The 24,301-nt window shown below is 39.4% G+C and overlaps 1 non-coding gene across 1 annotated transcript; it reads right to left on the bottom strand.

The window, feature by feature from the left end:
- Window positions 1–19,242: 19,242 nt before the first annotated feature.
- LOC122094545 lies at window positions 19,243–19,349 on the bottom strand. The gene has a single exon (XR_006144860.1). It is a non-coding gene; the product is annotated as a small nucleolar RNA R71 (small nucleolar RNA).
- Between the last annotated feature and the right edge of the window lie 4,952 nt (window positions 19,350–24,301).

The raw sequence follows: 24,301 nt of genomic DNA on the forward strand, positions 1-24,301 counted from the left end.
CCCCCCCCCCCTCTCCCCAAACGTAGCAGGGGTGAGCCAACAATAAGCTTGCTACGAAGAATCGCAAACCGCAAAAGAGAGGCGCTTTTCATGAAGATATTGGTCACCTGATCGAGTGTTGGGATATAGTGAACAACCAGCTGACAAGAAGTTGCCATCTCTTTGACGAAATGAAAATCGATTTCTATGCGTTTAGTTGGGACTTGGGAGTGAAATACTAAGTTATCATATACGTGGACCCACATTATCACACTAAATCACTGGTGGCTTGGCAAGGTAGACTCCAAGTTCATGAAGCAAAAATCGAATCCAAAAAATTTTCATAGCACACGTAGCGATTGCACGATACTCAGCTTCAATGGAGGACTAAGAGACCATCTTTTGCTTTCGTGAACACCATGACATCAAATGTAAGGCAAGAAAGACCGCATAACTTGTCATAGGCCAGCGATCATCGGGGCAGCTGGCCCAATCCGCGTGGGAATATGACGTTAATGTATTAGATAAGAGGAACTGAACAGAAGACCATCATGAATCGTGGACTTAAAAAAACGAAAAATGCGCTTTAGAGAAGCCAAATGGATATTTGAAGGGCAATGCATGCACCAACTACACCACTTTGTTGAGAACAAAGCTTATCTGTCCGAATTATCATCAAGTATCGAAGAGCCCTGACTACTGGACAATACTCGCTGCCATCAGTAGGTGGAGTACTAATCGTAGAAGTAAGAGGCGGTGTTGGAGACAATGGATTCGACATTGGTTTCACACTAGCCATGTTTGCGAGTTGTAGCAAATCGAAACATATTTACATTGACTGAGAAATAGGCAATCCAACTGTTTTAAAGTTTATATTTATGAAAATTGATTCTTTTTGTGGAAGCTAAGTTGGATAAACTCAAACTGATAATTAGTGAAGCTTTTCTCATGGAGTTCATTTTGACATCTCTACCTAAGAACTTTGAGATATTTCAAACCCACTATAATACGAACAAAGACTCGTGGAGCTTAAATGAGCTGCAAAACATGTGTATTCAGGAAGAGATGAGATAGAAAAAGTTGCAAAGAAGCCAAGTTGTAAACCATGCTTCACATAAAAGAAAGCGGAAAGTATAACAAGTCTGTACAAAAGAAGAGGGCAATCGATTTACAAGATGACAAGGAAAAGAACCTTGACAAAGTAAAGTGTTTCTTTCGCAAAAAGGTGGGACATCTTTGTAAAGATTTTCAAAAGCGTAAAGCTTGGTCCGAAAAGAAGGGTAATGATTCTATCATTGTTTGTTTTCAAACCAAATTTATAGATGTTCTTTGGAACATATGGTGGATTGATTCTAGTGCCATTGTGCATATTCAAACTCCATACAAGGATTCTTTTCAATCCGAAGACCAAATCCAAGTGAGAGTGTATCTAATTGGGGAACCGGATGAAGTCTGAAGTTCAAGTGATTGGCACTTATAGACTTATTATGGATACCGAATACCAGTTTGAGTTGATGAACACTCTCTATATCCCTTCTATCTCTAGGAATTTATTTTTTTGTCTAGACTTGATTGTCAGGGTTTTAATCATAACTTTGGAAACAATGTTTTGAATGGTTATAAAGACAAGGTTCTAGGTTTTTACTGGATATTTATATGATAGTTTTTTATAAATTGAATTTGAATTCCAATTATAAGAAAACTCTTCTTTCTTTGCATGTGAATGTTGGATCTAAATATAAATCCAATAGTGTGGTTTCCTCAATCTTGTGGCATAGAGGCTTAGGTCATATCTCTAGACCTAGAATGGAAAGGTTAGAGAAGGATGGTGTATTTCATACTCTAGACTTCACTGACTTTGGAAAGTGTCTAGATTGCTTTAAAGGAAAGCCAATTAGAAAGAAAAAAGTGACTGCCAAAAGGAGTGATGCACTTTTAGAATTAATTCACATTGATATTTGTGGACCTTTTGACAGTTGTATAACTAGTGAAATATATTTTATCACTTTTTTCGTTGACTGCTATAGGTACACTTATGTCTACTTAATAAAGAAAAAAGCTAAAGCTAAGGATGTCTTTGAGACATTCTATGCTGAAATTGAAATAAGTTAGACAGGAAGATTAAGACCATGAGATCCGATAAAGGGGGTAAATACTATGGTAAACATACAGATTTAGGGCAAAGTAAAAGACCATTTACCCGATTCCTCAAATCAAATGGTATAATTCCCTAATATACGCTTTATGGTATGTCTGAACAAAACGAGGTTGCAGAAGACGCAATCGTAACCTTTAAAAAATGGTACGAAATAGGATGAGAAACTCAATGTTGTCTGAGTTTTTGTAGGCTAAGGCTTTGAAAATAGCCATGTATATCTTGAACCGGGTTCCTAGTAAGCCAATCCCCAAAACTCCTTATGACTTGTGGACGAAAAAGAAACCTACTTTGAGACACTTACATGTATGGGGATGTCTTGCAAAAGTTAGATTGTATAACCCACATGAAAGGAAATCGCCTCTAAGAGCATAAGTTGCTATTTTATTGGTTACTGTCAACGGTAAAAGGGATTCAGGTTTTTTGCACCCTCACATAGTACTAGAATTGTGGAAACATCAACTGCTAGATTTTTTAAAGATGATATTATTAATATGAGTGATAAACCATGAAATGTGGTGTTTGAGGAGTTTCAGATTTCTCTTCTGACTCCTGTATATTCATATAGGATTTTTCTCCCATAGATTATTGTTAATAACGACTCTATGAAACAAGAACTATAGAGGATATACCACTCTATGAGGAAGTTGTCACTAAGAATATTGAAAATGTAGTTGAACTAGAAATACAAAGGAGATCTCAGAGAGTTAGGAGATATGCCATTTCAGATGACTATTTAGTATATCTCCAAGAATTAGAGTTGATATTAGAATTAAGAATGACCCTTTAAATTTTTCATAAGCTATAAATAATGGTTGATTATACTAAATATGTAGATACTATGAAAGATTAGATGAAATCCATGAGTGACAATGATGTTTGAGAGGTCGTTGAACTACCTTCGTGATTCCAAGTGATAGATTGTAAATGGTTATTTAATACTATGCATGACTCAAAGGGTAATTTGAATGACATAAAGCAAGACTAGTCACGAAAAGCTTCACTCAAAGGGAAGACATTAATTTCTATTAGACCTTCTCTCCTGTATCCAAGAACGAATCACTTAGAATCATTTTAGCATTGGTGACTCATTGCGATTTGGAACTCCACCTAATGGATGTGCAAACGGCATTCTTATGTACGATTTAGAGGAAGAAGTCTATATGAACCAGACTCAGGGGCTTAGTGAACAAGGAAAAGTAGGTCTAGTGTGTAAATGTAGACACCCAATTTTGTCACCCTCCTCTGGCTATGATGAAATGTGGATCTTGGATGCGAGTTCCGGCTTTCGATCAATAGAGATGATGGAAACAATCCTCTACCTACTCAAATACCCTAAAAACTCATCCCCTACCTACTCAGATAACCCAAAAACATTCCCCTACCTGAAACCCTGAAAACCCCCTTGCAGGAGAGAAGAAGATCTAATTTTGACTTTTCATATATGAAGAAATCCGATCAAAATGATCGTACAAATGGATAGTGCTCGAAAATATGATTCCGATAATATATGGTATGTCAAAATTGGACCGTCAGATCTCCCATGATCATCATCAAAAAAATCCATGATCGTGCGAGCTGGTCAGCAGGCCAGCCCGCACGCGTGCTTGCTGCCTATGGCTACTACCCATGGTCGCAGCACAGTGTGCTAGCCAGCCCGCGCCCCTGCAGGCCATGACCCACACCCCAATAGGCCCGTGCCCATGTCCCCACTGCCCATGGCCGTAGTACATTGTTGTTGTCCATGGTTGCAACACATGGCTGCTTCCCATGGCTGCGGCCTATGCTTACTGCCCATGCCTGCTGCCCTAACCAGCCTTGTGTGCTGTGCACCCATGCAACTACCCGCATGCCATGGCATGCCATGCGTCGCACAGCCATGATATTGCCTATATTGCCTGCCCTCCTATACTGACCATGCCCTGTGCACTTCGGCCCAATCTTAAGCGCCGCTAACAATGGCCGAGATTGGTTTTCTGCTGGCCCAATGGATGAAGAGATTCCCTCTTCACCCACTTAAGACCAAAATCCCACTTTTTTGGCTAAGGATTCTCTCTCCCAAAAACCCTCTTTTACCCATTGGATAAAAGCCCGTTTCACCCATTTTAGCCTAAGAATTCCTTTCGCCCAATGAATAAAAGTCCACCTCACCCATTTTAGTCCAAGAACACTCTTTTGTCCATTGGGTAAAAATTCTTCTTCCTTCTCATTGGTTCGAAAAAACCTATAAATACCCCCTCCTTTGGATTTGACACACAAAACAACACCATCTCACTCCATAGTAGTGAAGCTCTGCCCTCTCTCCTCCCCTCCCCCACTTGATTTTCTTCAAGTCTTTAGAGTGATCTTCGTTATGATCCAAAATCTTATTTGGATCTTCGAAGTGTTCTTTGGGACTTTAAAGATCATCAATCCAACTTCTTAGTTCAATCAAGCTTTTGTCAAAAATAGTGTGTTCTTCAATCCCCTGCTTTGAGTGTTCTTGAATTTTACCAAAAATAGAAATCCCTCCCCCTTGAGGTTCTTCGGGTCTATGAAGAAATCTTTGGCAAGATCTAGAACTTTGTTCGGATCTTCAAAGTGTTCTTCGGAGCTTCAGGGATCTTAAATCCATTTTTAGGTCAATCCATTTCTTTCCAAAAATAGATATTCCTAGCGGAAGCCTTGTCCGAGTGCCCCAAGAATCTTTCTAGAAATAGCCATTCCTAGTGAAACCCAAAAATAGCCTTCCTTAGCTGAAGCTCTATCTGAGTCCAAATCCAAAAATAGCCTTCCCTAGCCGAAGCTCTGTCCGAATCCAAATCCTAAAGTAACCGTTCCTAGCCGAAATCCTATCTGAACATCATCATAGTTAGCATCTCTCAAGAAATGAAGTTGGAGGTCAAGACCATCTTCCCCTGATCCAGGAGAACACGAAAGACAGTCCAAGCCGGTACCAATCAGGGTCCTACCGCTCTTTACTCGAAACAAGGATTAAGTTCAGGTACAGTTTCTCAACCGAATTGTCATCATGTAGACTTTATATAGACATTGTTTTAGTGTGCATAGTAGCTTAAATTCAGTCAATATATATATATATATATATATGTGATAACTTAGCCACGTATGTGGAATAGTAATAATTATGGAAAATGTTCGTTCTTAAATATCTAGTAGGAAGACTGGTTGAGCCGGACAGATTGGGTGCCTAATACCTTCCCAACTCTGTAACCTGACACTAACCCTAAATCTTTGGACCAAACCAATTATCGGGCCTTTTTCTTCAGAATTGGGCCCACCCCCATGTCCTAGGCCCATAATCCTAGGTGGTGACTCCAAACCCTTTTATATGATCCCGATCCCCGTATTGGATCATCATTAAACCCCTTGTCTAGAATGACAAAGTTTATACTCTTGTGAAATAGGCCTCCATGTATCTCGGAGCGACAATACGATAGTACGAGAACCACAAACAAAGCACACATGACACACCCCTCCATCACTAAAAGAGAAAGAGAGGAGAGAGGGTGTTATCGGTGCAAGCCCTTCCCCCCACCCCAAAAGGGGAAGAGAGCCGTCTCATCATTTTCGACCGCTACCCTCACAGTGGCGACTCCACTGGGGATAAATGTCAAGCTTCCAATATTAGATGCTACCTTTAAATGCAAGAACATTTTCCACCACATTTGTTTGAAAATGTGTTTGGCTAACTTCATGCTTGTAATTGTGTCTGCTAACCACATAATGCATCATGCTTGAAGTGAAATCATTTGGCGAGGGACTCCCTGTCATGCCTGCACCATTGGGGAGGTCAGTGCATGTTATGGAGAGTACTCTGAGAGTAAATAGTAGCCGCTTCCTGTTTAAGGATGTGGGGTATTGTTAGACGGCGAGGATGTTCATAATTGTGCCAGCACCAACGGGGAGTTCCGTGCACTTTATGATATTCTAAGATCGAATAATGATATTCCTGCATTACACTTTTGCACACAATCACTCACGGTTCCACCACCCCATGGCCAGTTGTTTAACCTAGTGTGTAGTCACGAGTAATGGGCAAGGAAGTCACCCCCTTGATCTCGTACCCATGGGTATATCATAAGGATCATGTACCTTGCATGTATAGATCCTGTCAAGGAAGCCTTGTCGCTCTTATTGCATCCACTACATACTCGCATCATATAGGAAATAGATAGAGAGCGCCTAGGAATGCCACAAGCTAATCTGTAGAATTTGTTTGCGATCTTGAAAAGGAATTTTTCTATGATATATTCTAGTCATAAAGGGATGCTCTCCTAAGTGGGTTTCGGATAAAAGGTGTCCTTCCTCCTTGGAAATGAAATATAGATGATTTGCTATATGTAATCCGGACTGACCTCTGTCAAAGTCCCACAAAATGCCAAATTATTCAATAGACCCGAGGAAACTAGGAAGAAGGTCACCTAGTGGGATAAGAGAAAAGAAAGCATAACTTTATTGGCAAAGAATGTATTAATAGGGATGTTCTGATCAAGCCATTTGTATGAATCTCCTGCTTATGGCATTGAGTGGACTAAGGGCATCAACCCCTATCCACCCCCTACCACCAAGTTGACTAACTTTGGATGCATTGGTTGTTAATCTAGTGAATGTGTGAACAAGGGGTTGGAAATTCATGAATTCTAAAATAAATCATTTTTGGTTCAGGCACAATTTCACACCTCAAGTATTCTCTGAGGTCCATTTGGACACATTAGGGTAACCAGTTGACTCACTTAAGTCTAGGATCACCTCCATCGTCTCTCTGAGATTGTCTGCCACTAAGTGATTATAACCCAGTTCACATGGATCCACCCAACATGGAAACACCGAAACAAGCATGGGTCCACTCAGTAGAGACATTGCAAGCTGAAGTTGCTAAAGTCAAGAGTGGATTAGCTAAGTGTTGCACTTGTTATGGAACTGGCCTAGCGTTGATCACGGGGCTGACATAACTCCTCCTCTAGCAGTGCCAGAACCAACGAGGCCTACAGGGCATCAAGGGACTTCCTCTAGGGAACCCCCTCCAACTGTAATTAATGATGAAGAAGAGGAATTTGTGGCACATATTCAAAAGGAACCTCCAGAGACAGAGAGGGAAAGGAAAATGAGAGAACAATTGGAGAAGCTTGAGGATATGATATGAGTAGGAAAAAGTCAGGACAGTCAAACAGTAGATTCTGATAAGATGAGCTTCTTTTCCGAGGCAAGAATCCTTGAAAAGTTCAAGTGTCAAACCGATAGATTTGATGGGTCAGGGGATCCTAAGGATCATTTGGAGATATTCCTTAATATCATAAAGATATGGCAAATTGCTGACAATTAGATGAAGCAGGTATTCATGTCAACATTATCAGGACCGAAACTAAGGTGGTTCAAGCAGTTGAAATCCACGCAGACACAAAATTTGGCAATAGCAATGAAAGCCTTTACCAAATAGTATCCCCACAACACTGAAGTAGATGTGGAACGTCAAGAGCTCAAAACCTTGGGACAACAGCCTAGAGAAGGATTCACCGTCTTCTTAATGAGGTTTAGGAATAAGGCCGCTAAGATGGCAGATCGACCTTTTGAAGCAGAGCAAGTAAAAATGTTGATTGAGAATTTATCAAATCCTTATTATAATGTTCTCTAATATTAACATCTGTGGACTTTTGATGTCCTAATAGCCACCGGGACATGTGTTGAGAATAAGATCCTAAGGGATGCACAATATCAAGACATGGGAAAGAATGCCAAGGGCAAGTTAGACCAGAATCCTGAAACCAATATGATGGGTGCAGTCCAATAGTCAATACCATTTGCGACCACTTCACCTTCACAGGCGTTTGTAATACGATCAATTTCCCCTTCCCAGAAAGTTCCTCACCCAAGAAGGCAATTTTCTGATTTGAAAATGTTTGTGACAGCAGCTAAAGAAACAAGGATTGCTAGGGATGGTGGCCTCAAGGGTAATCAGCAACTCTCCCCCGCCTTGGTACAAAGATTGTGAGTATTGTGCTTATCATGCTCAGAAGGGACATACTACTAAAATATGCCTAGCTTTATATCATGTAGTTCAAGATTTAATAGACAAAAGGACCATTGAAGTCGAGGCCAAATATCCTCCTAATGGTATTACCAAACCACTGCCTGATCATGCAATAGTCAATGTATTGGAGGAAAAATTAATAGAAAGTGACCCCACTCAACTCATCAAGCCACAGGCTCGAAGAGATCACTTAAATGTCATGGGAGATAGGACCAAAGTGAAGAAAACCCCTGGGAAAGAAGAGCCATCAGGAGAAGAGTCAAAAGATGAGGATTAGATGCCCGCCTTCCCTCCTTAATCACCGACCCTAGAAGAGGAATCCACCATCTCATACCATCCACCTTTGCCATTGTCTTCCCTCTCACCATTCCATTAAAGAGCAGGAACCCCTTCATCACCCTATCATCCACTATCTTCATTAGAATACCCTATCTCCTAAATCACATCCCCTTTATATCACCCCACCTCATATCCTTCATCACCCTTATTTCATTCCCATTCCCAAGGGTCGGTAGACTATCCATCAAATCTAAAAGAAAGATGGATTGGCAGGTATAGCTAGAAGGATATACTTATGTTGCCAGAATCTCCATAAATAACTTTATCAGCTGAGTCAATAAATGTTCTGAGGGAAAGTCAGGAGAATGACCCTACGTCATTGATTCAGTCAAACAGCCTCAAGAGGAGATTCCAACCGAAAGAGAACAGGACAGTTACATTACTGGAATAGTGGATATAGCGCTGATTGAAGATGGGTTCTCCTCTAATAATCCCATAACAATGATCCAGTCAAAGGAGGCCCCAAGCACCCGGGTACTCCTGAAGAGAGAATAGGAAAAGAATATAAGACTTATATGGGGTTTGTAACTTTTCACTGATCTAAAGAACCACATCTGTAAGTTTCTATAAAAACCAAGATCTCAGGAGCTACATGAGCTCAAGCCCAGGCCTTTCAGAGGAAGGAGCATATATGCAAACCAAAGAAGAGCACAAAGAATGATGGTTTGCATGCACTATGCCTGAAACAACTGCAATAGAAAGACCCGTAATGGTGGTCAAAGATGTGACCTAGGCACCGGGATGGCATCCCTCAATAGGCTTGAAAATAAGAAGATTAAGCAACCTTTACCAATCAGCACCCCTCAAAAAGTTCAGCTTTAGGGAATATGAGTTGGATTAACTTGTCTTTGTGAAGAAACAAGTATCTGATATCAACACCATTGAAAAAATAGTGGCAACTTTCTCAGAAGGAGAAGAAGGCCCTTTACCACACCTCCTCATCCATTAAGCTGTCGAACTGCTCCTGAATTGGACTAGCATTGGAGAAGACTTCAAGTTTACTCATGCTATTGAGTTAACCAACCTGAATACCATTGACAAAAGCATCAAGTCAGTTGTCAAGTCTGTAGTTGAGTCTGTTGTTTATGATTTCATGTAGGCCTCTCCTCTCAAGCCAAGTCTAGAGTATGTATGTCGAGTCTGTTACTCTTTCTTTTATGAATGAAATTTCTAATTTCGAGTATAACTTGCCTCCTTTTTCTTCATAAGAAAGAGGCAGCATCTGAGAAGGAATGTGAAAGGTATAAGGCCAGACTTGTAGCCAAGGGCTATGCATAGAAGGAGAAGATAAAATACAATGAAATATTCTCTCTAGTGGTGAAACACACTTCAATCAAGGTACTATTTGCTTTGGTGGCCATGTATGATTTGGAGCTTGAGCAGCTCGATGTGAAGACTGCATTTCTTCATGGTGACTTGGAGGAACAGATTTACTTGGAGCAGCATGAAGGTTTCAAGGTACAGGGAAAGGAAGATCATGTTTGTCTGCTTAAGAGGTCGTTTTATGGTCTTAAGCAATCTCCTAGGCAATTAATAAATATCGAGAGTTAATAAAATAATATAAATCAAAGAAAGCCCAACCCATCCGCGAGGATACTTGGGTTATTAACCTAGGAACCGACCAATGCCTTGGAGAGGTAAAAATTGGTACCACCCTAGATGATGAAGCAGAACATATGATTAGCCTTTTGAAAGAGTTTGCTAAAGTCTTTGCTTGATCTTATGAGGATATGCTTGGAATAGACCCTGATATCGTACAACACCGATTGCCAACCTATCCTGGGGTAAAACTAGTAAAGTAGAAACTCCGAAGAATGCGGCCAGAATGGAGTGAAGATCAGAGAAGAAGTTGTGAAGCAATGAAATGTGGGGTTTCTACAAGTGGTGAAGTACCCCCAATGACTGGCTAACATAGCACCAGTTCCAAAGAAAGATGGTAAGGTACGAATGTGCGTAGACGTCCAAGATCTTAACAAGGTAAGCCCTAAAGATGGCTTCACATTACCTCATATTGATGTATTGGTCGAGAACATAGCGGGGCATGCCTTACTATCATTTATGGATGGATTCTCATGATACAACCAAGTGAACATTAACCCAGAGGATCGTGAGAAGATAGCCTTTGCCACTCTATGGGGAACCTATTGTTACAAGGTGATGCCTTGTGGATTAAAGAATGTCGGGGCAACTTATCAGCTACATGAACCAATCTCGGATCAAGGATCCCATTTCTGGGGTAAAGCATCGAGAGGCACCGGTTTGTCACCTACAGGCCACTAACTGAGTGGGGCAGTGGAAGCAGTCAACAAGAATGTCAAAGCCACCCTTTAAAAAAAAAAAAAAAAAAAAAAAAGAAATGAAGAAAGAAATTGGCTGAGACTCATAAGGATTAGGCAGACAAGTTGCCACTTGCTTTGTGGGCATGTTAGACTTCTATACGATCCTCGACTGGGGGAAACTCCTTTTTTATTGGTATATGGGGTTGAGGCAGTACTATCAAAAGAGATTAGGGCACCATCTTTCAAGGTACTTTTGGATAGCTAGACTTGAAGGAGAATGGATAATGACTCGGCATGACAAGCTTAGTTTTCTGGATAAAGGGAGTATGAAGACCATGGATAATCTAAAAAATATCAACAGAGAATGGTAAGGGTCTTCATCAAGAATGTGAAGCCCTTCACATAGAAGAGGGTGCACTTGTTCTTTGAGAACAAAGAGCCCCAATTCATGACCCAAGAGGAAATTCAGGTCCAACTAGAGTGGCCCATTCACTGTCAAAAAGATTCTACTGGGCAAGGCTGTGAAGCTCATAGACCACAACGGCAAAGAAATACCCTGATTGGTCAACATGGAACAACTTAAGAAATATTATGTCTAAAAGGGTGAATAGCGTGAACAACGTCAGACATGATACCTTTCAAGGGATTCGTAGGCAACTTGACAAGTGTAAATGCGGGCTCAACCATATAAAGACAATAAATTGGTTCCTCGATTAATAATCAAAGTATCTTAAAAGTTCATCATAGTTTGTGTCCCTTAAGAATTGCCATTTGGCATGCAAGGCCATTAGGTATCTGTCATCCACCCATTGGTCCATCACTTCTTATTTAGGATTTTTCTCCCAGGAATAGCCATTTGGCATGGAAGGCCATTAGGTATCTGTCATTCACCTATGGTCCGTCTACTCTTATCCAGGATTCCATTCCCTAAAAGAAAATCGTCACCCTACACTAGTTTATCAAGGCTAATTTATTCCCCACCCTTGATCAGTAAAAAAAGAAGAGCTTAATGCAACAATGGTAAAGGCTTGTTTGAGTCATTAGCTAATGAGTAATGCCTTCATGAATCATCATATCTCTTTTGTACGTGACGGTTTTAGGAAAAGTCATGAGCTCGTTGGACGAGACATTAAGGAAATGGACCTTGGACATAAACATGAGGGTGCCAAGATTGCTAGAATGTATGAATGTGTCATTCCTTAGCTAGATCGGGTGTGTGAAGTTACATCATCAATTACTCCGACAGGTACCTCAACACTGGGATGCTAATTTTCATATATTTCGGTTTGGATTAGTAGAGATCTGCCAAACTCTCGAAGAATTTTGAGTTTGTATGTTATCTCCACCCAAAGGTAGGTTATTCCAACCATCTTTAAAGAACGATTATTCAGAGGAAATTCAGGACTTCTTCGGATGGAAAGAAGAGGAAGTGAAGCAATTCGTCAGGTACGGCAAGATTGACATTTTAAATGTGGCTCAGATCTTTATCCAATATCTACCAATGGGAGGAATCCATCAACAGAGATCACAAGAAGCCTATTTACTTTGCATGATAGCTCGCTATGTTCTCCGAACTCCCGGGCGTAGTACACTACCCTTTCTAATTGAGGTGATAAAACAGTTGAAGAATGGAGGTGACATCATCCCTATGGTTCTTGCAGAAACATTCAAAGGATTCGATGACATGAGTCATGACCACAGATTCAGATTAGATCATTATCAAGAGAGTCCTGCTATTTTTCAAATTTGGCTCCTCGAGAAACTGAAGTTAACCAAACCATTAAAGCAGGCTCACTCGAAGCTCTTTACTACCAAGACAAGAGGGAAGTTCCGGAATTCAACCTTATCATTGATAATTGGAAAGAGCACTTACAAGGAAGAGCTACAAAGGACATTACATGGAAATGCCCAGGGAGGCCACAAGAAGATTTTTTGAAGAAGACTCCTGGCTACAACTATGTAAGGTTGATGGGATTGACTCATACGTCTTTTTATTTGCCTACGTACATCAACCGACAATATGGGTTTGAGACGATGGACCCAGAGGAGTTAGTGAACTTCCACCCACCCCAAGAGTTGTCTCCCCACCTTGTTACTTACCTATCTTGTCTATGGTAGGAATATTGTTTCCCTCCCATGAAATTCATTTGGTAATAGAATGAGGTGATGTTTGGATTTTAGTGTCATTCCGGTTATTCTAATGAAGACTTGAGTTATGGAATTAATCGCGCCTTAAAATAGGTTTTCATTCCAAAATAAAAAGCCAAGTCTGGCCATACAAAAGGTAAAAAAAAAATGCACATGGCGAGGAAAAAAGAAAAAGAAAAAAAGAACATTTGTGTTTTGTAGAAATAATAGGAACAGATCTCTAGGGATCACCATCTTCATCTGTGCCATAGTCGGGCCTACTTACGGAAGTCATCAAGTTACTAGATGTAAAAGTATCATGTGCTGACTACGAACTTGCCAACTATGCTGTGAGGTCCTCAATTAGTGTGGCTTGGTCAGCATTCTGTTCCCTCAGAGAAGCAACCCACCCATCCTAGGAAGCACAAAAGATGGTCAAAGCAAGGAGTAATAATAAAAGAAAAATAAAAAAAAAAAAAAAAAAAATCTATGAAAATCCCAACCCTCAATACAAAATTTTAAAAAAAAAATCAAATCAAAATTCAAAAAATCAAAATAAATTTTTTTTAATCAAGAATCAAAATCCAAAATTCAAATCAAGATGCAAAAATCAAAATCCAAAATCCAAAATCAAACTTCAAAGTTCAAAATCAAAACCCAAAATTTAAAAAAAAAATTAAAAGTCAAATTCAAATCAAATTTCAAATTTCAAGGTTCAAATCAAAATTCAAAAAAAAAAAAAAAAGATTCCAATTCCAAGGTATAGCTAAAAAATTCTTACCACAAAATACAAAACCCAAATCAAATTTCATGAGGAAGGTGAAATTTACGTCACATTCATGTGAAAGGTGAAAATCAAATTCAAGTGGAAGTAAAACTCAAAGCAAATTAATGTGGCTGATAAAATTTACATCACATTCATGTGAAAGGTGAAAATCAAATTCAAATGGAAAGTAAAATTCATGTGAAAAGCAAAATTCAATCCAAATCATGATTCCAATTAAAAAGTCCAAATTTAAGATTCCAATTCAAAGGTCAAAATTCAAGATTTCAATTCAAAAGTCCAAAAGATTAAAAATCCAAAGAAGAATCAAAGAATCAAAGGTAAAAAAATCACAAAATCAATAATCAATTATTAATGTCTTTTAAAGGATTGAAAGAGCAGCAAATTTGTTTTCTATAATTAACAGTACCAGATAGCCTAGCCCGATTCGAAAGAACCCGCCTGGAAGACCAGATAGCCTAGCTCGGTTCGAAAGAACCCGCTTGGAGACCAGATAGCCCAGACCGGTTCGAAAGAACCTACTTAGAGGACCGATAACCTAGCCCAGTTCAAAAGAACCCATTGGAAGATCAGATAGCCTAGCCTGGCTCAAATGAACCTACCTGGAAGATCAGATAGCCCTGATCGGTTCGAAAGAACCCTCCTGGAGGACCAGATAGCCCAGCCCAGTTCGAAAGAACCCGCCTGCAGACCAAATAGCCCAGACCGATTTGAAAGAACCAGCCTGGAAGACCAGATAGCCCAACTCGGATTGAAAGAACTTGACTTAGAGACCAGATAGCCCAGATCGGTTCGATAGAACCCGCCTGGAAGACTAGATAGCCCAGCCCGATTCGAAAGAGCCCGCCTAGAAGACCAGATAGCCTAGCCCAATTTGAAAGAATCTGCCTGGAAGACCAGATAGCCCAGCTCGGTTCGAAAGAACCTGCCTAGAAGACCAGATAGCTTAGTCTGGTTCAAAAAACCTGCCTGGAAGACCAGATAGCCCAGCCCGATTCGAAAGAATCTGCCTAGAAGACCAAATAGCCCAACCTGGTTTGAAAGAACCTGCCTGGAAGACCAGATAGCCCAGCCCAGTTTGAAAGAACCAGCTTGGAGACCAAATTCCCTAACCTGGCACATGTGAAGCCCAGCTAAGGAAAATCCAAGAATCAATTTTTTTTACTTGCTACAAGATTGGAAGATCAGTGAATTTCTCTCTTATAACCTCTGGTCCCGGATAGACTAGATTGGTTCGAAAGACCCAGTCTGGAGATCAAATTCCCTGAATTGACACATGTAAAGCCCAGCTAAGGGAAATCCAAGAATTAAATATTTTTCTCAATTGCAAGATTAGAAGAGCAACGAATTCCTCTCTTGTACCACTGGTCCTAGATAATCCAGATTGGTTCAAAAGACCCAGCCTGGAGACCAAATTCCCTGAACTGGCACATGTGAAGCCCAGCAAAGAAAAATCCAAAAATCAAGTACTAACATCTTTGTAGGATTGGAAGAGTAGCGAATTTCTTTCCTACAAAATTGACGGCTTAAGTAAGTCCTAAACTTTAAAGTAGTTAAGAGATATTATTTGTTGCATTTTCAACTCCATCATTAATGAGCAAGATGACGGTAGTACATGCTTCGGGTGACAAAATGTGGTCGTTTCTTTTTTTACCCTTCTGCCGTTGAAACAGGCCTTGGCCAAAAAGGGGCATTCTGTAGACATCCAATTTTGTCACCCTCCTCCAACTATGATGAAATGTGAATCTTGGACGTCACTTTCGGCTTTCGATCAATAGATATAATGGACACAATCTCCTACCTACCCAAATACCCTAAAAAGTCATCCCCTACCTACCCAGATAACCTGGAAACATTCTCCCACCCAAAACCCAAGAAACCCCCATGTAGGAGAGAAGGTTCAATTTTGACTTTTCATATATGAAGGAATCCGGTCAGGATGACCATATCGATAGATAGTACTTAGAAATACGATTCTCACAATATATGGTACGTTAAAATCAGACCGTCAGGTCTCCCGTGATCGTCACCTGAAAAATCCATGATCGAGCACATTGTATGCTCTGGTTGACAGGCTAGCCCTCACGCATGCCTATTGCTTATGTCTACAGCACATGGTTGCTACCCATGGCTACAGCCCTTGGCTACTGCCTAAGGCCACAGCACATAGGCTACAACACATGTGTGCTAGCCAGCCAACGCCCCTGCAGGCCATAACCAGTGCCTCCGCAGGCCATGAACCTCGCCTCAGTAGGCCAATGCCCATGCCCCCTCTACCCATGTTATACCCCTTTGGCAGCTACTGCCATGGCTACAGCACATGGCTATTGCCCATGCTTGCTGCCCCAACCAGCCTTGTGTGCTACACACCCATGCCACTCATGCCACTACACGCATACCATATGCCGCACAACCATGAAATTGCCTACATTGCTTACCCTCCTATACTGACCATGCCCCGTGCACTTCGGCCCAATCTTGCATGCCACCGGTAATAGCTGAGATTAGTTTTCTGCGGGCCCTTGAAACCAAAATGCCACTTTTTTGCCTAAGGATTCTCACTCCCAAAAACCCTCTTTTACCCATTGGATAAAAGCTCATTTCACCCATTGAATAAAATCCCACCTCACCCATTTTAGTCCAAGAACACTCTTCTATCCGTTGGGTAAAAATTCTCCGTCCTTCTCATTGGTCTTAAAAACCTATAAATACCCCCTCCTTTGGATTTGACACACAAAACAACCCCATCTCACTCCATAGTAATGAAGCTCTGCCTTCTCTCCTCCCCTCCCCCTCTTGATTTTCTTTGAGTCTCTAGAGCGATCTTCATCAAGATTTGAAATCTTGTTCATATCTTCGAAGTGTTCTTCGGGACTTTGAAGATCTTTAATCCAAGTTCTTAGTCCAATCCAATTTTTTCCAAGTGTGTTCTTCAATCCCCTCCTTTGAGTGTTCTTGAGTTTTAGCAGAAATAAAAATCCCTCTCCCTTGAGGTTCTTCGGGTCTACGAAGAGATCTTTGTCAAGATCTGAAACTCTGTTCGGATCTTTAAAGTGTTCTTTGAGGCTTTGGGGATCTTCAATCCATTTTTAGGTCAATCCGTTTATTTCCAAAAATAGCAATTCCTAGCGGAAGCCCTGTCTGAGTGCCCCTAGATTCTTTTTAGAAATAACCATTCCCAGTGGAAGCACTACTGAAGTGCCACCTCAACCTAGCCCTCCCCTAGCCTATCCCCAGTAGAAGCTTTGCCAGAGTGCCACCTCAGCCTAGCCCTCCCTAGCCTATTCCCAGCGAAAGCTCTACGGAAGTTCCACCTCAGTCTAGCTGATGAGCACATCTAGGGTAGTAAAACATGCATTTTACATATTTAGAATGGAGCAACCTTGGGTTTTACTCTCTTTTTGTAGGTTTAATATTTTTAAGGCCTTAAAGATTATCGGGTGCTATATCTCTAATTTTACACTTAAAAAGTCCTATTTCTTTTCATGGTTACAAAGAGGATGAAATTCTGAGCAAGATGGACGTGTTCAATTAAAAGTACACATTCGTTTGGTCAACCATACAAGTGATTATTCTTTTCGGGGTAGAAAAAGAATAATGAATCAGAACTGAACCGAGAGGTAGAACCAGCCCGTCTGTAGTTGTCCCAGGGGTATAAGAAATATTTCAAATGCTAACAAGGATCAATGGGCCACATCCTTAAGTGATTAAAGATTTATTTTTGGTAACAACAACTACCTAGCGTAGTTGGTGAGTTGTGGTATGCAAAATCCTTTGCTTATTAGGTCTCAAGTTTGAACTCTTAGCTGTCATTTTGTTGAGGTGTTTTTAGAAGATTTTCTCTCTCCTACTCATCACTTGTATGTTTTCCATTAAAATAGAATATTATCCAAATCCAAGCAAGAAAAATCGGCCAAGGGGGGTTTCTTGCACAAGAAGAGAGAAAAATAGAAAAATGGAGAAAAAATAGGAAAAAAAAAGGTAAGAAAAATCATGGGAGATTCTCTCTCCACACATTTTCTTTCTTCTCTCTCCTCCACCTAATCAACAAGATAAAAAATGACTTTTTTTTTAGAAGCTAAAATTGTTAGCTTCCCTCCCCCATTCTCTATATAATAGAATTAACACAAGGAGATAAGGCACTTCATTCTTCTTCTAAGGTTTTTTTTTTTTAGTTGCTCTATCTCTTTCTCTAATTTTCTTTCTCTAGCTCTAGTTCTAAGTTTATACTTTAAACACTTTTATAAGTTCTTTTCATTCAATTAATGTAAGCGTTTTTGTTTTTGATTCAGTCTTTTATTTTTATTGTTTAAGAAATTGAAGTTGTAATTTTCAAGTTCTAGTTCTAGGCTTGGTTCTAGGTGACAAGAACAAGCTGGAGTATGTCTTTCAAGTTCAATTTTTTCTTTCAAATCTATTTTCTTTAGTACTAGAAATTTCAGATTTGGTTTATTCCAGGTCTAGCTTTTAGTACTGATAGTATCTCAAATCAATCAACTTTTTAGTTCAAGTGTTGAAGTTCAAGTAAGTAGGCTCATTCAGTAGTCTTCTCACCCCCTCTCATTCCCTCTTCTGACTATCATTTCTTTCTTAATTTAGAATTTTAATTTTAGTCATTACATTATTACTTTTCCTTTCCTCCAAAGTTCATGGCTAATGTATGTGTTGGCTTTGCCCCTCCTAGCCATAGAACCATCATTTTATTGTTTTTATTTTAATTACCTCCCTTTACCTAAAACCAAGTAGAGTAACCCTTGTAAGAGTGACTCTCTGGTCAAGTAGGGAAGCTCATATTATGATGCATCCCTCGGGCTAAGTAGAGAAACCTACTTATGAGCCTCTCTCTAGCTTTATCCCCTTTCTTTTACTTTATTTTTATTTCAACATTTTTTTCCTCATTGTTTTTTAATTGTATGGGGTCTTTATCTTCAGTTACTTATTTATTTAATTTTAATTACGTGGCTTGCGTATTTAAATTCTTAGATGACGAATGGTTAAGACGTTATTTTAGATACATATGTTTAGGAAGGTAGTTAGAATTAGATCACAACCATTAATCGGTTCACTTTCGCATTATTCAAAAAAGCAAAAAAAATAAAGTGGCTGCTCTCCCTGTGTTTGACCCGTAGCTACACTGATCCATACAATTGCGGTTACATATTAAAATCCCAAATAAGTTTTTGGCGCTACTGCCCAGGAGATAGTTCCATGTTATTTTTCAATTTCTTTTGGTAAATCGAAGTGCTTTTTTTGCTTTGTTTTGTTTTTCCTTTTCTTTTATTGAATTTCTGAGAAGAACGACTTGTAATAATAGTTGTATCAGTGGAGGTCGCCATGCCTCACAGTATGATAAATACAGGTTTCACCCTATAGCAGTAGCTTAGGAGTTAACCTAGAGTTCTTTCTGATATTGCTGTTAAGCTTAGGTTTATTTGCATTGAAAGACCAAGCAAATAAGTGGTTGTATGGATTACCCACAAATTCCATACCCTCATTAGAACAGTTCACAGTTGTCTTCCTTAAGAAGTTTTTCCTAACTCACAAGACCAATAAGCTTAGAAGTGATATCCTTCAGTTTAGGCAAAAGCCTAGTGAGTCCTTTTCCAAACTTATGGAGAGATTCAAGGATCTACTCCAAGAATGCCCTCAGCATGGCCTAGACTTATGACATTTATGTCAAATAATTTATGAGGGTATTGATTACCCAACTAAACAAATGATAGAGTCTATGTGCCCTGAGGGATTCACATCCCTTACAGATGAAGAAAAGGCATGAAAATTCTTACTTTACTTAGCTAACAAAACCCGTGAGTGAAAATCAACCCAAGAGAGTGAAAGAACCATAGGAGGAAAAAGATATTTTGTGGACGGGATAGTAGCCAAGGAAGCCCATTTGGATACCCTAATCAAGAGGATTGAGGCTATTGTTCCTAGAGAGCCATCATCAGTCAATTTGGTTAAGATTTGTGCTTGGTGCCAGTCCCCTGGATATGTCATAAAAGAATGCCCCAACACCTCTGGGGGCACTTCTAATGATAGTGTTAATGTCTTATACTAGAATAATCCATATAGTAACACCTACAATCCAAGATGGAGAAATCACCCAAATTTCTCCTGGAATCAGGGCAACCAAGCAGAGCCTTCCGATTTTCATAAATAAGGTTAACCTGGACCCCAAAGGCCTCCCTTTGCACAATAATCTTTTTCCAAAATACTTTTCTTAGGCCAAATGTAGGACCTCAGGCTAGTTTTCCTAAGGTCCCTCTCCTATCATCTTATCAGCAACCCCCTGGGTTTACCAACACTAGAGAAGTAAGTAGAATAAGTGACTTGAAAAAAAAATATGGCCCTCCTCATGACAAACCATCAAAATCTTATAAGAGAACTCACCCAAGTTGTTTCAATTATGCATGAGAGGGAGAAGGAAACTTTACTTAGTTAACCAAAGCCTAAACCTAGGCATCATCAGCCTGTTAGTTCATAAGCACCAACTAATGCACCACTAAATATAGTATAAAGTAAGACACAACAAGTGCCCTCTAACCAACGTAATTTTGTTTATGCCCTTAGGAGTGGTAGAGAGTACCAACAGAGTGTTCCTAAATCTTCTTCATCTATTACTCCTGTTAACTCTCCTTCAGTTGAGGACATAAGTGTGCCTCTTGTTTCAGGTTCATCTGATGAACCTAAAGATTCCTTTGAAATTAAAGATGATTTGGTTGAGGAAACCAAAAATTATTTTTCTGAAAAAGGGCAAATCCCTAATAGTCCTTATATTCTTCCTGCCCCATTTCCTAATCGCTTAATAAACAAAAAGAAAACTGCTTCCATGGATAAAATTTTAGAAGTCTTCAAAAAGGTAGAAGTGAACATCCCTCTTTTGGATGTCATATCCCAGATCCCCGCCTATGCAAAGGTACTGAAAGATTTGTGTGCTCACAAACGCATCACTAATGTGCCTAAAAAGGCATTTTTGGCAGGTAACATTAGTTCCATAATTGCTTAGCCTATAGCAGCCAAGTATAAAGATCCAGGGAGCCCTACCATAGCTTGTGTCATAGGCAACACCTACATTGGGTATGCCTTACTTGACCTTGGCGCAAGTGTGAATCTTTTACCTTACCGTGTGTACAAACAACTAGGATTGAGAGAATTGAAAGCCACTGGAACTACTCTTCAGTTGGCAGATAGGTCTATTAGGATTCCTAATGAGATGGTTGAGGTTGTCTTACTAAAGGTGGGGGAATTTATTTTCTCTATTGATTTTATTATGTTAGATACCAAGCCCTTCTCAACTAGGGATGAGATCCCAATAATTCTAGGAAGACCATTTTTGGGGCCCAGTAATGCATTAATCAATTATTGGAATGGTTTCCTAAGATTATCTTTGGCAACCAAACTATTGAGTTTAATATGTTTAGGACATGCAAACAACTGCATATGGAAGAAGAGATCAATATTCTTAAGGATTTTCTAGATTTTTCTAATGATTTAATTACCAACTTTGATTTTAATTTTGATTCAGAATTCCAAGAGTGTATATATGAGTTGGATGATGATACTTTATTTTCTAAAGTCTTAAGTCCTCACACATCTATGGAGCCCTTAGGAACCCTTTCCAATTCCATTCCCAAACCTTCCATAGTTGAGCCTCCTAAGCTAGATCTTAAGGAGTTACCATCTAATTTGAGGTATGCTTTCCTAGGACCTGACCAGACTCTTCCTGTAATAATTTCTTTAAATTTGACTTCTAGCCAATAAGAAGAGTTACTTAAAGTGTTAAAAGATAATAAGAAGGTCCTAGGTTGGACCATGGCTGATATCAAGGGTGTAAGCCCTTCTATTGTGCAACATCATATACATCTTATGGAGCATTCCAAACCATCCATGGAACCCCAAAGAAGAGCTAGCCCAGTGATGATGGAAGCCATTAAGAAAGAGATCCTAAAGTGCTTGGATCATGGAATATTTTATCCTATTTCTGACAGTCAATGGATAAGCCCAGTTCACGTAGTGCCTAAGAAGTTTGGTGTGACAGTAGTTTCCAATGCCAATAATGAACTAATTTCAACCCGTGTCCAATCAGGGTGGAGATTGTGCATAAATACAGGAAACTTAATGTGGTAACCTAGAAGGAACACTTCTCATTGTCATTCATTGACCAGATGTTAGAGAGGTTAGCTAGACATGAATACTGTTATTTTCTTAATGGATATTCTGGCTATAACCAGATCCCAATCGCTTTAGAGGACCAACATAAGACCACTTTTACATGCCTATATGGAATATTTGCTTACAGGCGTATGCCCTTTGGGCTTTGCAATGCCCCTGCTACGTTCCAACGATGCATGATGAACATCTTTTCTGACATGGTCAAAAAATTCTTAGAAGTATTTATGGATGACTTTTCAATTCATGGGAATTTCTATTCTGAATGTCTTCATTATCTTTCTCTAGTTTTGAAAAGGTGCATATCTAAGAATTTGATTTTAAATTGGGAGAAATGTCATTTTATGGTTAAATCTGTTATTGTTTTAAGTCATATAATATCCAATGAGGGAATTAAAGTAGAGAGAGCTAAAGTGGATTTAATTGATAATTTACCACCTCCTCAATCTGTTAAGGATGTCCAGTCTTTTCTAGGGCGTGCGGGCTTCTACAGAAGGTTTATTAAGAACTTTAGTCAGTTAGCCTGACCTCTCACTTCATTACTTATTAAAGGTCAAACATTTGAGTTTTCTAAAGAGTGCCTAGAATCCTTCAAACAACTTAAGTAGGAGTTGACCAATGCAACCATTGTTCAACCACCTGTTTGGACTGAACCTTTTGAAATGATATATGATGCTTCGAATTTTACCATAGGAGCAGTTTTAAGTCAAAGGATTAACAAGTTGTCCACTGTCATTTACTATGCTAGTAGGACCTTAAATGATGCATAACTCAATTATATAACCACTAAAAAAGAATTTTTAGTTGTTGTGTTTGCATTAGAAAAGTTTTGGTCTTACTTAGTTAGTTCACATGTGGTGGTGTATACTGATCATTTTGCTCTTAGATACCTAGTTCAAAAGAAGGATGCCAAAGCCGGCTCATTAGGTGGATTTTACTTTTGTAAGAGTTTGATTTAGAAATTAGGGATAAGAAATGAATTGAAAACCTAGTTGCAGACTATTTATCCCGACTTCCCAATTCCTTAACTATTGATTCTCTAATCAATGAGAACTTTCCAGATGACCAATTATTTACAGTGTCCAGTGAACCATGGTTTGCTGACATTATTAAATTCTTAGTTTCAAGTGTGACTCTGGATGACTGATCCACCCAAGATAAGTATAGATTTCATTCCCAAGTTAAGTACTTTTTCTGGAATGACCTTTATTTGTTTAAGATATGTCCAGATCAGATTATCCGACGATGTGTTCCTGATCATGAGCAACATTTCATTTTCTCTTTTTTTCATGATCATGCATGTGATGGACACTTTGGACCTAAGAAGACTGCCGTAAAGGTGCTCTAATGTGGATTTTATCAGCTTACTCTTCTTAGAGATGCTTTTGATTTTTGCAAGGCTTGTCCCACCTGTCAGTCTTTTGGTCGTATCAATAAGAGGAACATAATGTCCCTCAACCCTATTTTAGTAGTTGAGATCTTTGATGTATGGGACATAAATCTCATGGGACTATTCCCTAATTTCTTTGGTAATTTGTACACACTTTTGGCTATTGATTATGTTTCTAAATGAATAGAGGTCATACCTTGAAAATCTAATGACCACGAAGTGGTGGTCCAGTTTCTCAAAGAGAATATTTTTTTCCACTTTGATGCACCGCATGCAATAATTAGTGATAGGAGTACTCATTTTTGTAATTGGCCTTTTGAGGCCTTAATGAAAAAATATGGGATCACCCAGAAGTTATCTACCCCTTATTATCCCCAAACTAGTGGCCATGTGGAGGTGTCTAATAGGCAGATCAAACAAATCTTGGAGAAAACTATTAATCCCAACCGTAAGGATTGGTCCCTTAGGCTCATTGATGCCTTATGGGCCCATTGGACTATATTCAAGGCCGAACTTGGTCAATCTCCCTACCGTTTGATGTATGGAAAAGCCTCTCACTTACCAGTTGACTTGGAGCATAAGGCCTTTTGGGCCATTAAAAAGCTCAACTTTGATTTGTCTAATGTGGAAATTCATCGTAGACTCCAACTATCTGAGTTGAAGGAACTTAGAAATGATACCTATGAAAGTTCTTGGATTTATAAGGAAAAGATCAAAGCTTTCCATGATAAGCACATTCTGTGCAAATCTTTTGTAATTGGTGATAAGGTCTTATTGTATAACTCTCGATTGCATCTTTTTCCTAGTAAGCTTAGATCCCAATGGGATGGCCCGTTTATTGTCCATAATGTATATCCCCATGGGGCTGTAGAGATTCTGAATCCAAGAACAAGGGTAATTTCGAAGGTTAATGGTCAGCATTTGAAACAGTTCCTTGAGTTTCCTAATACTGGTAGTGAAGAGGTCATGGATCTCGATGAACCTCTTTATTCTGATGACTAACTTTTAATCAGGTATGACTCCCTTGCATTGTCTTCGATTTTAATTGTTT

This window comes from Macadamia integrifolia, chromosome 11 (genome assembly GCF_013358625.1).
Source record: "Macadamia integrifolia cultivar HAES 741 chromosome 11, SCU_Mint_v3, whole genome shotgun sequence".
NCBI lineage: Eukaryota > Viridiplantae > Streptophyta > Magnoliopsida > Proteales > Proteaceae > Macadamia > Macadamia integrifolia.